This window comes from Neomonachus schauinslandi, chromosome 11 (genome assembly GCF_002201575.2).
Source record: "Neomonachus schauinslandi chromosome 11, ASM220157v2, whole genome shotgun sequence".
In the NCBI taxonomy this organism is placed as follows: Eukaryota; Metazoa; Chordata; class Mammalia; order Carnivora; family Phocidae; genus Neomonachus; species Neomonachus schauinslandi.
Window position 1 is genome coordinate 84,284,304 of NC_058413.1, and position 12,538 is coordinate 84,296,841.

General features: G+C 42.9%; 1 long non-coding RNA gene across 1 annotated transcript; it reads left to right on the top strand.

The window, feature by feature from the left end:
- The first annotated feature begins 7,293 nt into the window (after positions 1-7,293).
- On the top strand, positions 7,294-10,553 carry LOC110586348. The gene is made up of 3 exons (XR_002480693.1): positions 7,294-7,323; positions 7,416-7,493; positions 10,489-10,553. It is a non-coding gene; the product is annotated as an uncharacterized LOC110586348 (long non-coding RNA).
- Positions 10,554-12,538: the final 1,985 nt, after the last annotated feature.

The window sequence follows — 12,538 nt, forward strand, 5'->3', positions numbered from 1 at the left end:
TATTACAAAATAAGTTTACGAGTGTTCAGTATCAACTTTTTTTGGTCAGTGCATTCAAATCACAGAAAAACTAGGTTAGGCTTTGTTTTCATTACTTCATTATGCAGAGGAAAAGTCTCTTTGAGAAAGCAATTTTTTTTTTTTTTCGGGGGGCTTGAAATTTCCTCTGAGCAGCTCTTTCGAGAAGAGTTATTAGAATTTATTTTCAATTATACACCAGAATAAGCCGTCTGCAGTATAGTTAACTTCCAATTTCAGCCAATTTTCAACGCATTCAATCATAGATGTCTCAGTGATTAAGAATCTATGTTGCAAAACAATTCCCACTTTGCAACAATACAATCAAACAGATCTACAACTTATAACATATTATCCAATGCTTTTTCAGCTCACTGGTGAAGTGAAATAGAATTTACCAACCATCCCCGTTTACCCAGTGTGCTCCAAGCTCATTTGCAAACAGTTCTGCAACTCAAAACAGCTCACAAGGGGGTTTTGGTTCAACTCAGCCTTGAAGAGACAGAGGTGGGCTTTGGAGATTCATGACTTTGGGCCACCTCATTTTCTCTTTCTACTCCTAATGTACATTTGGCTGGACATAACATATCATGAGAAACAGAAGCCCTCCCTTCAAGATTCTGAAATTGCTCTCCATGATAGAAGTAGATTCATTAGGTTTTATGTCCGGCTGTTTGCTCTTATCAACGGCATGGCAGCTGTGTGTGTTGGGGGTGGGGGTAGGAGTGGGGGGAGCAGAAACCCAGAACCTTGGGTAGAAACACTGACAGGCATACTTGAACTCTTTTTTTTTTTTTTTAAGTTTGGAAGATAAGGCTATCTTAACAGAAATATGGAAATATGGAAAAGTTTGAGTTTCATGGATTGAATCAAGCCACAATGATCACTTACGTTTGGACCTCACTTTCAATACAATGCATCCCATATTAAGTTCTGTTTGAAGTCCATGGGACAGAAGAGATTGGTAAAATAGGTGAAGAGGAAACCGAATAACCTCTCAAAGAGGATTGGCTTCCTGCTGACCGAAGCGAAGTCTTCAGAGTTGCAAAGAGAAATACTCTGAAGTTCAGGATAAGCCCCCTTGGAAATGTACATCTAACAAAACATGAGAGGATAAATCAGAGCCCAATTATTAAGAAATGCCTCAAACAGATTCATTTGACCTCTTCCCCTTGTTGGGCCCTCTGGCTATGGTAAAAGTGGAATAAAATACCAAACCTCTGGTTCTCAGAACAGGTTTTGGGTACAGTGAGAAGAGAGTATCAAAACAAATAGGTGGTCTGAACAAAGCTGCCCAAGAATAAGCAAGATGAAAGGACATGCGAAGGCAAGACTGCAGACATACCACAGAAAAAAGGAGAAAGGACAAATTAGAAATAAGGAAAGGAACTTTGCTTGCAAATGTCAATGAAAAATCCTGTTTGGAAGAAACACTTTCCTCATATTCTCTATGAGTGCTTTGTCCCATACCAGGATGTGACAAGAACCTGAATGCAAAATAAAATAAGAATTAGAGAAAAGATTGGAAAACAACAGACTGAGATGAAAACGTAGGACTATGGCTCTAAGGTCGGAACTGGGTTTCTTTCTAGGACTAATCAATCGGGAGTCTGTGACAAAAGAGGGGACACGATGGCCAATTCAGTTAGTGGCATAAAAGAAAGACTTGAGATACTCTCAGCAAATGCTGAAGAAGAAAGACAAAGTGATTAAAGAAATTAAAGAGAAGATAAAGAGTATGGAGGGAATCAAGCATAAGAAAAAGTGGACTTCCTGGACCAAAACCCCTAACGAATACACTGAGAAAATATTCAAGTACGCAAGACAGGAGTTTGGCCCTGAAACTGAGGAATAACTGAGTCTGCGGATCACAGGAGCCCTCTGTGTTCCTGGAAACATTGTTTCAAAATGATCCCTGCTAAAACCTGTCCTCCTCACATGATAGAACATGGAGGACATAGTAAGAATTCTCTGGCATCTAGGAGGAAAAAAGAGTCACTAGACAAAAACTAAGTAAGTAAACACAAGCTGATCTCAGACTTCTGCAAGGTAACAGTCAATGCCAGATGACATGACGATGGTGTCTGCCAAAATTTGAGGGAAGTAAAATGTAACCGCAAAATACGACGGCGGTTGGGTTCCTTTTTAAAGGCACGAAGCTGACATCTGCAAACATGTAAAAATACGTGAACCAATCAAAATGGAGGAAAGGTAAAAGACTCTTGGGTTGTGGAACTTTAATGCATTTAAATTTATAATTAGGACCAAACAATGATGAAAATTGAAGTAACAAAAGTGAATGACAATGGGAAATAATGACTTAATTAAGGGGAAAGTGATAATATTACAGTGCTTATTTCCACATCCTTTTTAGCTGTGAGTCAACTGCTACTGTCTAGAGTGAAAACATGTAGTTTAAAAAAATACTCCAATCTCTTAATGGTTTTAATCTCTTTTACACACATTAGAGGGAACTTCTAGAGAACAATATATATTGTGATTTAAAAATCCATCTTGGCTTTGAAAATATCTAACAATAACACAGGCAGGAAACAGACTGAAATTGAGAAGTTAGGCTGATTGAAAATTTTATCAGTTTGCGTCCTTTCTGTGGTTTGGGTGGTTTCCTCCGTCTGGGGACTTTAGGCAGTAAGTTCATTTATTACGCACACATCCACACTTTTATTGAACACTTAGTAAGCTAAGCATGCTTTACACACTATCTCATTAACTTTTCACAGTGCCCCACACTACGTGTTATTATGATCACTTAACCGATGACAGATCTACAAATCAGAAAGGCTAAGCAAATTGTTAGTAGGGGCCAGGGTCCTACTAAAATCTATATGTTTCCAAATGCATTCCTGAGTTACTTACCACTATGCTATACTTCCTCAACTATTTGATGTCACTCTGACCAATAGAACAGAGTTTACTAGAGGATATTGAGAAGCGGGCTGCCCATTGTGGAACATACACCACCATAAATTGGGGGAAGCTTTGGTTTCGGAAAGCATGGTTTTACCTTTGGTGTTTTTCATCCAAACTAGTTCCCTTGCTCTGAAGAATAATATCACAAAGATACCATTAAATATTAGCTTTTCAGAGGAAAAAAATTCTAAATCCCTAACAAACCCTAGTTAAAATTTCATGTAATGTGCCAGAGATAAGGAGAAAAAAATATTCAATAAAAGGCTCAACCTGAAATACAGATCACTAATTAACCTCCAAGAGATCCCAGCGCAGAAGGTGATTATCATGATCTAACCTGGGGGGATATAAAAAAGAGAAAACGTAGGTTTCTAAAGTTGTCTATTGGATCTTGATTGGATCATATATTAAGAGTCCTCAACTCTTAACTTACTCTCTGACTATAGATCTCATTTCCATGACTAGGCTATTTGGTCTATGCAGGTAGGATGAATGCTAAGGAATGAGAGAATAATTTGAGAAACTAATCATCAGGACTGGCAAACACTTACCACACAAAGATTTGTATTCAACTCAAGCAAAGTATGGAAAAAGGTAACACCAAGAACTTAGAAGGGTCAAGCAAACCTGAAAACTTCCAAGACTTTCTCCTAGATTCAATTTAAAAGGGCTTACCCCAAATCTTTGTAGTTAAGATGAATCACAGAGATTAAGTTGAGGTTTGGAAGAGAGAGAAAAATATTTTGAGAAGCTTCTCCTTTGGGGAAGAAAATCTGATTTGGGGATAATAAATATAAAAGATTTCTCCTGATCCAAAGTAGAGATTGCTAATTTCCTATCCCAATATCCGATATTATTACTGTCATAAAAATCTCTAGAATTTAGTGGAACATGTGGCCTGACCTCCTTTGCAGTTGGATGTAGCCGTGTATTTATGTTCTAGCCAGCAAGAGGCTTGGGTGGAAGCTTCCAGGAATTGTCCTCAAACATAGTTGGTTCATGCTTTTTGACCTTTCCTCTTCCCTTTGTTCTGTTTGGAAGGTGTATTATTATGTGATGGTTGGACCTCTGATGACCATGAGGCCAAGCATCACACTCTGGATGGTGGGGAGGAGCACTGGTCCTGGGTGGCTACAGAACCACTGAGCCAGCCTTGGGCTGCCTATCTTTAGAATTTTATACATGCACAATGGATTTCTATATTATGTAAGCCATACTTTTTCAGGTTTCTAGGACTTGCAGCTAGACCTAGTCCTAACTGATACACCTCCTTTGGCAAAATACAAATTTGGATCCTTTATTCTTGTACACAGATTGCGGGTCTAATGGAAAACAAATGAAGTTCTATCCTCTGCTCAGCCAAACCGACCAAATGTAAATATTCCCATTTCAAAATCGTGTGCATGTATCCGTTTATCCTCCAGGGTGTTTCTTGTAAGTGAGCTTCTTTCTTCCTGGGGCTTCCATCAGTAGAAGCAATTTTAAGCAGATAAGTGTGAGCAAGAGGCAATAGAGTGTCCTATTCTCCCCAGCCAGCCAATTATTCAATGCATGGGTATCTGCGTCAGCACATTCCCTCACCATAGAGCTGCTTGTTTTCAGAACTCTGCTCAGAAAGGGGGTGTCCCTTAGGTTAGGATGCAAACCTTGTCCATGCTTTAGGCCACTTCAGGGGCTGGACAGCCATGCAAACCTGGATGGTGGAGGGTAGGGAAGGAGAGAGCTTCTACGGGCTTAGGTGGAAACATGGCTCCACTCCAGCATAACTAGAAATGATCAGACCGAGAAAGCCTTGTAGGAAATGACTTAGGCATTCTGTACGGGTTGTTAAACTAAAAAGAAAAAAAAAATCTTAAATGTATTTGTAGCCACACGGCTTTTACTCTTCATTGAATCTGTTATTAAGTCTCTGGGAAGACCTCTGTCATCTTCATTTAAAGGAAGGAGAGAAAAATTCCCCAAACTCCCAGTAACAAACTTCACAAGGGCACGGCTCATGATCTCTCTTCTCCCCACCCAGGAGCCTAGCGGAGAGCTGAGTGACAGGCTGGGCGCTCTGTTACCCACATGCCATGCACAAGATGCCCTCCCAAAATGAGTCCACCAGCTGCCTCTTTGCAGGACCTGTGTCCTTCTCCTTTATCCTGCTTGCCTTTGTCCTATATCCCTGGTGCTTAGGTACCCACTTCGGCATTCCAGCAGGAGGCTTGCCTCTGCCCCAAGGGCACAGAGATTCCTCAGGGTTGTCTTTTGATTTTTACAAACTCCGATAATACTTCAGCCTACTCTTTTATTTGTATGTCTCCAGTGAGGAGGAAGGCCCTTCCCCAGTCTTCAACTCAGGCAGCACTTGGTCTTCATGGACCAGCAATCCTCCTGACACATAATGAGATTGGGACAGAGGCAGGAATTTCCTTAGAAAGCAGGATAATTGGTATTGAGCGTGAGGATGAGAGACGTGAGTATCATTTGGGTGTCGGACTCTTGGCTACCAGACATGCCCCAAATACAACTGATGAACAGTTAGTTCTAACACACACACACACACACACACACGCACGCACACACACGGTTCTGCCTAAAAGCTTTTCAAATATCTGTGTGCTTGGGCAAAGGGCCCACAAATGCTTAAAATATTCTTGGTAACAACCATGTTTATTGAGCATTTATTGCATGCCAAACCCTGTGCCAAATACATTATTACATTAAAATACTCTCTGTGAACCATTAATAACAATTATTCCCCACATTTTGCAAGTGAAGTAACAGATTTAGAGATGCTATAAGTAACTTGTCCCTGTCCACACTGCTCTTGTGTGGCCAAGCTCTAAACAATGCTTCTTTATGTATGGCCAGTGACGACAAGCTTCCCTGAGCTGTGGCTTAGGTATGGACAGGGCCACATGAGGAGTACCCGTGAATAAGTTAGATGCGTTTCTTGTAATGTTCTGCTGATTTCAGGTGTGTTGAGGGTGAGAGATTTTCCCCTCTTCTTCCTGTCCCCGCATCGGGTTTTTCCTGAAGTCTTGTCAATTCCCTCACCTGGCCGGAAACTACTCCAAGCTTTGCAAGTCACCAGGGAGCCGAATTACAGTTTCATGGCCTGGAATAGCTCACATTTCCTTGGCAAACACGGCTACTGCCATGGATGTCTGGGCTTCGGGGGATTTAGGGCAACAGCTTTCTGTTGGGAATATGGGAATATGGGATTCTTCTCCCCTGTGGAGGTTATATTTTCTTTTGTCCAAACACTAACTCATTAGAACTTGCACTGCTTTCCGAGGTTGAAATCCTTATTATGAAAAAGACTCCTGATGGTACCTGGAAAGATGAGACTCAATTGGCGCTCTGCAAGGGGACAATATTTATGGAGGTGGCGCAGTGTAAAGGAGGGTCTTTGCCAAGAGACAAGGAGTCTGGTTCAGTTTGGCTTCTTCATCACATTTTCCTTCATCTGGCCTCAGTTACACTGTTTTTTTTAAAGATTTAATTTTTAAAAATGTTTTTTAAATTTCGGGGTGCGTGGATGGCTCAGTTGATTGAGCATCAAGACTCTTGATTTCGGCTCAGGTCATGATCTCAGGGTCCTGGGATTGAGCCCCACCTCAGGCTCTGCACTCAGTGGGGAATCTGCTTGTCCCTCTCCCTGCCCCTCTGCCTGCTCGAGTTCTATTTATTATTTATTTATTTATTTATTTATTTATTTATTTATTTATTTTAGAAAGAGAGAGCACAAGCGCACAAGTAGGGGGAGGGTCACAGGGAGAGGGAGCAAAAGAATCTTCAGCAGATGCCCCGCTGAGCATGGAGCCTGATGCAAGACTTGATCCTATGACCCTGAGATCATGACCTGAGCCAAAACCAAGAGTTGGACGCTTAATCGACTGAGCCACCCAGGTCCCCCCTCAGTTACACTTCTAATAAAACCAAGCCACGTTCACTTTCCTCAAATGTTGCCCTTTCCTCAAAGGGGCACTCCAGAAACCCCCTTGCTTCCAAGCAGGAGAGTGTATATCTTCTTCCCATTCCCACTTACATCCCTCCCTCCCCTCCCCTCACCAAACACAGTCTGCTTTATTTCATGCACAAATAGCAATTTCCAACCACGAAGAAACACCTGGGAGAGTCAGGGCGCTCGTGGTACAAGATAATTAGAGATTATTATAATCGAAATTTCATTGCCACATCAAACTGTGTCTTTTAGCATTAATTAATCTCCAATCCCAGCCCCTGAGCCTCTCAACTCGCCTGCTGGAGCCACCAGCTTGTCAAACACACCCAAGACTTGCATCTCATTATCTTATCACTGGGTGCAGGGGAGGAGATAAGCCCAGATTCCTCAGAGCCTTGGCCCAAGCAGCTGTAATTCACAAGGTGGTTTCCCCCGGGGAAGAGGCAGGTGGGCGAAGCAATTTGGGGAAGGAGCGCTGGGCTCTTTATTTATTTATTTATTTATGCTTTCTCAGCAAACTAAGAAACAGAAGATGAAAATTACTTCCACCAGGAGAGCTGGGCCATGGAAGAAGATGATTCATAGGTCACAGGTGAGGAATAATTGTAGCTTGGTGAGGCACCTTCACCCCTCTGCTGATTCTCTGATTCTGTCCTGATCATTTAAGTGAGTGTAAAGGTGTCTCCTGATTCATGGCTGTCTTCTCCCTCTGCTCACCACCTCATTTTTTGCAGTGTTTGCTGTCACTCTACACATAAGTTTCAAAACCAGCATTTTAAAGACTGTTTCTTACTGACGAACACTTTGCCTGCAACGAGGCACTGCAAACTGCCACCGTTTGGATGAATGGCCAAGTGTCCGATAGCTGTGATTCGCTGACTAATATGTTTTCCATACATTTCCCTACTCATTTGGGTAACAAAATAGAGCTCTTTACCAAACAGGCAAGCATTAGCAGTTATAATGATTTCTAATTCATACCCATTTTGTAGTATTGCTCACTATTAGTACTGCAGTCATGACTAATTGCCACAGGGAATTATTTGAAGAAGTATAAATACCTTGGTACAATTAGATATCTTTCTCACTACTACTCTCTCCATGTGTTTGAAGTTTGAAAACTTTTCCTCTGCCGGAAAACTTTGATATAGTAATTACCATATCCACACAGTGGAATACTACACAGCACTGAGGGCGGCAACCACAAATTCAGTCACCGGTACAAATGAATGCCACAACAAAATGTGGGACAGAAGAGGCCATCCACAGAGAGGACATTCTGTAGGATCCCATCATGTAAGCTGAAAAGCAGGCACCCAGACTTAAGGTGCTGGGAGTCAGGCTAGAACCTGTGGGGGAGCAGACTTGTGACTGCAAAGGGTGTGGGGATTCAGGGGGGCTGTGTTCTCTTCCTTACTTAGCATGAGCACTGGCTATTTGGGTGTGTTTAATTTGTGACACTTCATGGAGGCTACGTTTTGTGAACTTGGCTGTGTGTGTATCATAACCAAAAGCAAGCAAAAAAAAAAAAAAAAGTACGTGAAGCCTGCTTGCCTGACTCCTTTCTTTTCTTCTCCCTCCCTTTCTCTCTCCCTCTCTTCCTCCATTCCTCCCTCCCTTATCCAACTGCACGTCTCTCTCTTTTCTTAGGAAAAGTCTCCATACGACTAATTTCTATGAATCCCAAGAAGCAACTAGGTTACCCTCCATGCCTTTGGTCAAGCCTGAATTCTGGAAACTCCTATTCCTTCTTCTGCAAGTTATAGGAGTGGAACAAGAAAGTCACTCCCCTTACGTGGGGGACTCCCTACAGCCCACCAGGGGAGGACTTGATCGGGGTGACCAACCACATCTGCAGCTTGGACTCTGATAAAGTCACATGCTTTGCTTTTTTTTTTTTTTTTTTTTTTTAGAGAGAGAGGGAGGGAAATGTATGAGCAGGGTGGGGGGCAGAGGGAGGAATGAGAATCCAAAGCAGGCTCCACACCCAGTGAGGAGCCTGTTGTGGGGCTTAATCCCATGACCCTGAGATCATGACCTGAGCTGAAATCAAGAGTTGGACCTTCAACCGACTGAGCCACCCAGGTACCCCACCCCTCCATATGCTTTTGAAAAGACATATTCATCTTCAAAGAACATGAAAAATTAACACTTAAAATAGAACATAAGTATTTTTTTAAAATGAGGTGGTTTCTTCACATGACTGCTTTCTGTATAGGAGAGGAAATAATCTCCACAGGTTGTCCAGAGCTCTACTTCTAGCTGGATGACAGGTAAACATAATAAGGTGCACATTACTATTTGCATGCCATCCAGCTTTTCAGGTTATGGAGATCTCTATGTACTCTGAATCATTGATAGTTTCTTTTTCAAAGGAGCAAATACTTCAAGCAAATCAGTGATTAAAGCCCACTGAAGCTAGAAGCCTTGGATGCCTTGTTCCTCATCACCATGTCCCAGATTCCTGGCATTCGGTAGGCAGGCGAGACATGTGTAGTGAGAGAATGAAGGAATGCATACAGCAAACTGAAATGTAAGCCAAACAGGGTGGCTTTCCCTCTGCACAGGCCCTGGAGTAGTTCCTGATTAGCATGGATGGATGTTCTGGCTTCACTCTTGCATTGTTCATGAAGCAAAACAGACTTGGGTTAACAAATCAATCACTCGTTAAATATCTACCCTGTGCTCGGCAAAATGCTAAGTGGTACACATGGTAGAAACGTATGTGTGGACCTGATTCCAGCTCTCAGAGGCAAGAACTCATGAAATAGTAAGTAATATAAATAGCTCACAAATGGTGCAAATATGCCATAGGGCCCCGTGGCAATTTGGGGAAGAGTACTCAAGGGTGGTGGAGCAGCCAGGGGAGACTCTTGCAAGGTCCATAGTTTACAGGGTGACAGACCCCGTCTCAGCCCTGGGTTTGAACTACTGCATTTAATACTCAGAACTGCTCTGTGAGCTGAATAGCCCTGGATTCATCTGCTAGATGAGAATGCTAATGCGATGAGCCCGCAAGCACAGAGCTGGTCAGTAGTCTTCTATCTGCAGAACGACAATGCATGCTGCCGCTGGGAGATGCGTTAGGGGAGTTGATCCTTGAACACCAGACGGGATACTGATGCATTGGATGCCCAGACCAGACCTTACTGTGGTACCTGCCAGAGAATTGTCCCTAGGAGCTGGGAAAATGGAACCAGAGCCCTGCCATCCACAAGATAAATGGGAGGGCTTGGCCTCTAGCAGAGCACAAGATTCCCCAAGAAAAGATGGGGGCAAACACATCCTGACATGGCCCAGCAGCTCTTTTCACAGAAAAAAATTAAGAGTCTTTAGCTACCTTTGTGAAAGCAACTGCTTTTGTTGGATAAGAGTGGATGCGAGGACTCAAATTCTGAACTTCTAGGGCTTGCCCTCCATTTTATCCTCTCCAAATGTAGGGCAGTCAGGAGGGTTTTCCCCTGGCTGCCAGCAGAAGAAAAGCAGGACAGAAAAGGGAGAAGTTAAACAAGCAAACACAGCCAACTCCTCCCCTCTCCCTACATACACATTAGGTGCTTAATTGCGCAATGTGCTTTCTTCGGCAGGAGGGAGAGCGCCCGGCCCAGAGGGTGACATGCTGGAACATGAGGACCATCAGCTCTGATCACTTGCAGGCTGGTGTCACTGCAGGTACATTCTCATCCGTATCAAGGCCTAGTCCATTGCTGATTATTTGTTTATTTAGCTACTGCTGTCTCCCTGCAAGCGCGCTGCCATCCAAATGAATTTTCATTTAAATATGCAAACAGAGGAAGACGGAATTTTAAAACGGAAGTACTTGGGTTTGCTAACAGGATTTAGTATAAAACAAAATTTGGTATACAGCATGGTGTCTGTCTTAGGCTTTAGCTTTTAGTTCTTGAACAACCAAAAGGCTCTCATTTTAACGATAACCAGTATTCATATACGGCTTTGCTGGGTGCGAAGCCTATATTTTCACCTCTATTTTCATTCGATTCTCCAATGAGTCCTGGGAGGTAGTATTACCATCCACACTAAAGGAGCTGAGGGTCAGAGAGGTGAAGTGACTTTCCCAAGGCCACCCAGCTGTCACATGGTAGAATTGGGACTCGGCTTTCATCTTTTGGTCACGAGCTTCATACTCTTTGCACTGAGCCCACACCACCACTTACCTGGGGCTCTGCACAACCTGAGGGAACGTACAAAGGTGAATTCCAGTTAGAGGGGTATCTGGGAACTCATGGGGCTCCCCCTTTCCAAGCTAGATGTATCTTGGGCACATGAGTTTTCTTAGGAAGAGAAGTTGTTTCTTCGGAGCCATTTCCCCTTTATTTTATTTATTTTTTCTTTCTCTTTTTCCATTCCAGAGAACTACAACTTGAAGCCCAATCACTAAAAAGAGCACCTAGATAAAAGGCAACTGATGTCTTGGTGACAAACACAAAGATAAAATTTTAATAGATGAACGCCAACTGACTGACAGTCGCAGGAGAGCCACTTAGGTTTCTTGGCTTACTGGGGAAAGGGCCCAACACAGAGGATCCCCCATGAGTTACTGGGGTGTGGATTTCCTAGGGGAAGCCAGGACACCTCCTGACCTTCTCATCCTGTGTGCTGTTGAATGCCACAGAAAGAGTAGAGACCCAGAAGCTGAACTGAAGCCAATGGATGCCCCATGTCCCTCTTTTTATCTTCAGCACTTTGTTGACTGTGTTGTCACAGAATAGATACAATCAATTTGTATTCTGTTTATGCAGCAAAATTTTGGCTACTGAATAATGATTAATTTAATAATGTGGTCAACTTAGAGGTAATAAACAAAATATTAATATAAATGAATTAACTTTTCAAGCAAGAAATAAATTATTTGTTCATTCTTTCCAAAAACGGTTTTGAATATTAGGCTATATTAAGCATACAAATGAATGGCTGTCCATGAGCAATGCAGTTGAAGACAGAGCATGGACATGCATTGGGGATCTGAGAGCCTGCGGGCTTGTTTACCTGAGATTATGCAAACTATGGGATAAATAAAACACACATTCACTTATTTTAATTCTATCATCTTTCCTCAGTCCTCACCAGCTTGTGGTGCCCATGAGGTCACTTATTTTTTTTACCAAAGATTTATTTATTTATTTTTGAGAGAGAGAGAATGCAGGCAAGGGGAGGGGCAGAGGCAGAGGGAGAGAATCTCAAGCAGACTCCACGCTGAGTGAGGAGCCCGATGTGGGGTTCAATCCTAGGACCCTGAGATCATGATCTGAGCTGAAATCAAGAGTCGGACGCCCAACTGACTGAGCCGCCCAGGCACCCCATGTTATTTTTAATAAGTAAAACTGGCTGGCTTTTTATCTCCCTTATATAACTACCGGGACTTAATCTCCAGTCATATCCTCCCCATTGATTGGTATGGATTCCTAAAAGGGTCCGCTCCTCTCTTTACCCCCGGCCTTTTGTTAGTGTCTCCCGCTGCAGGTGACTGGGGCACGACACCCACCGTGCCCACAGCCATAGACACCCTGCTCAGATACCAGCTTTCCTGGCTAACGGGCTATTTCTCATGCTCCAGTGAGAAATGGGAAGGCCGTTTGTCCCTGACTCTATTTGCTCTGTAGGCCCCCAAATATGGAC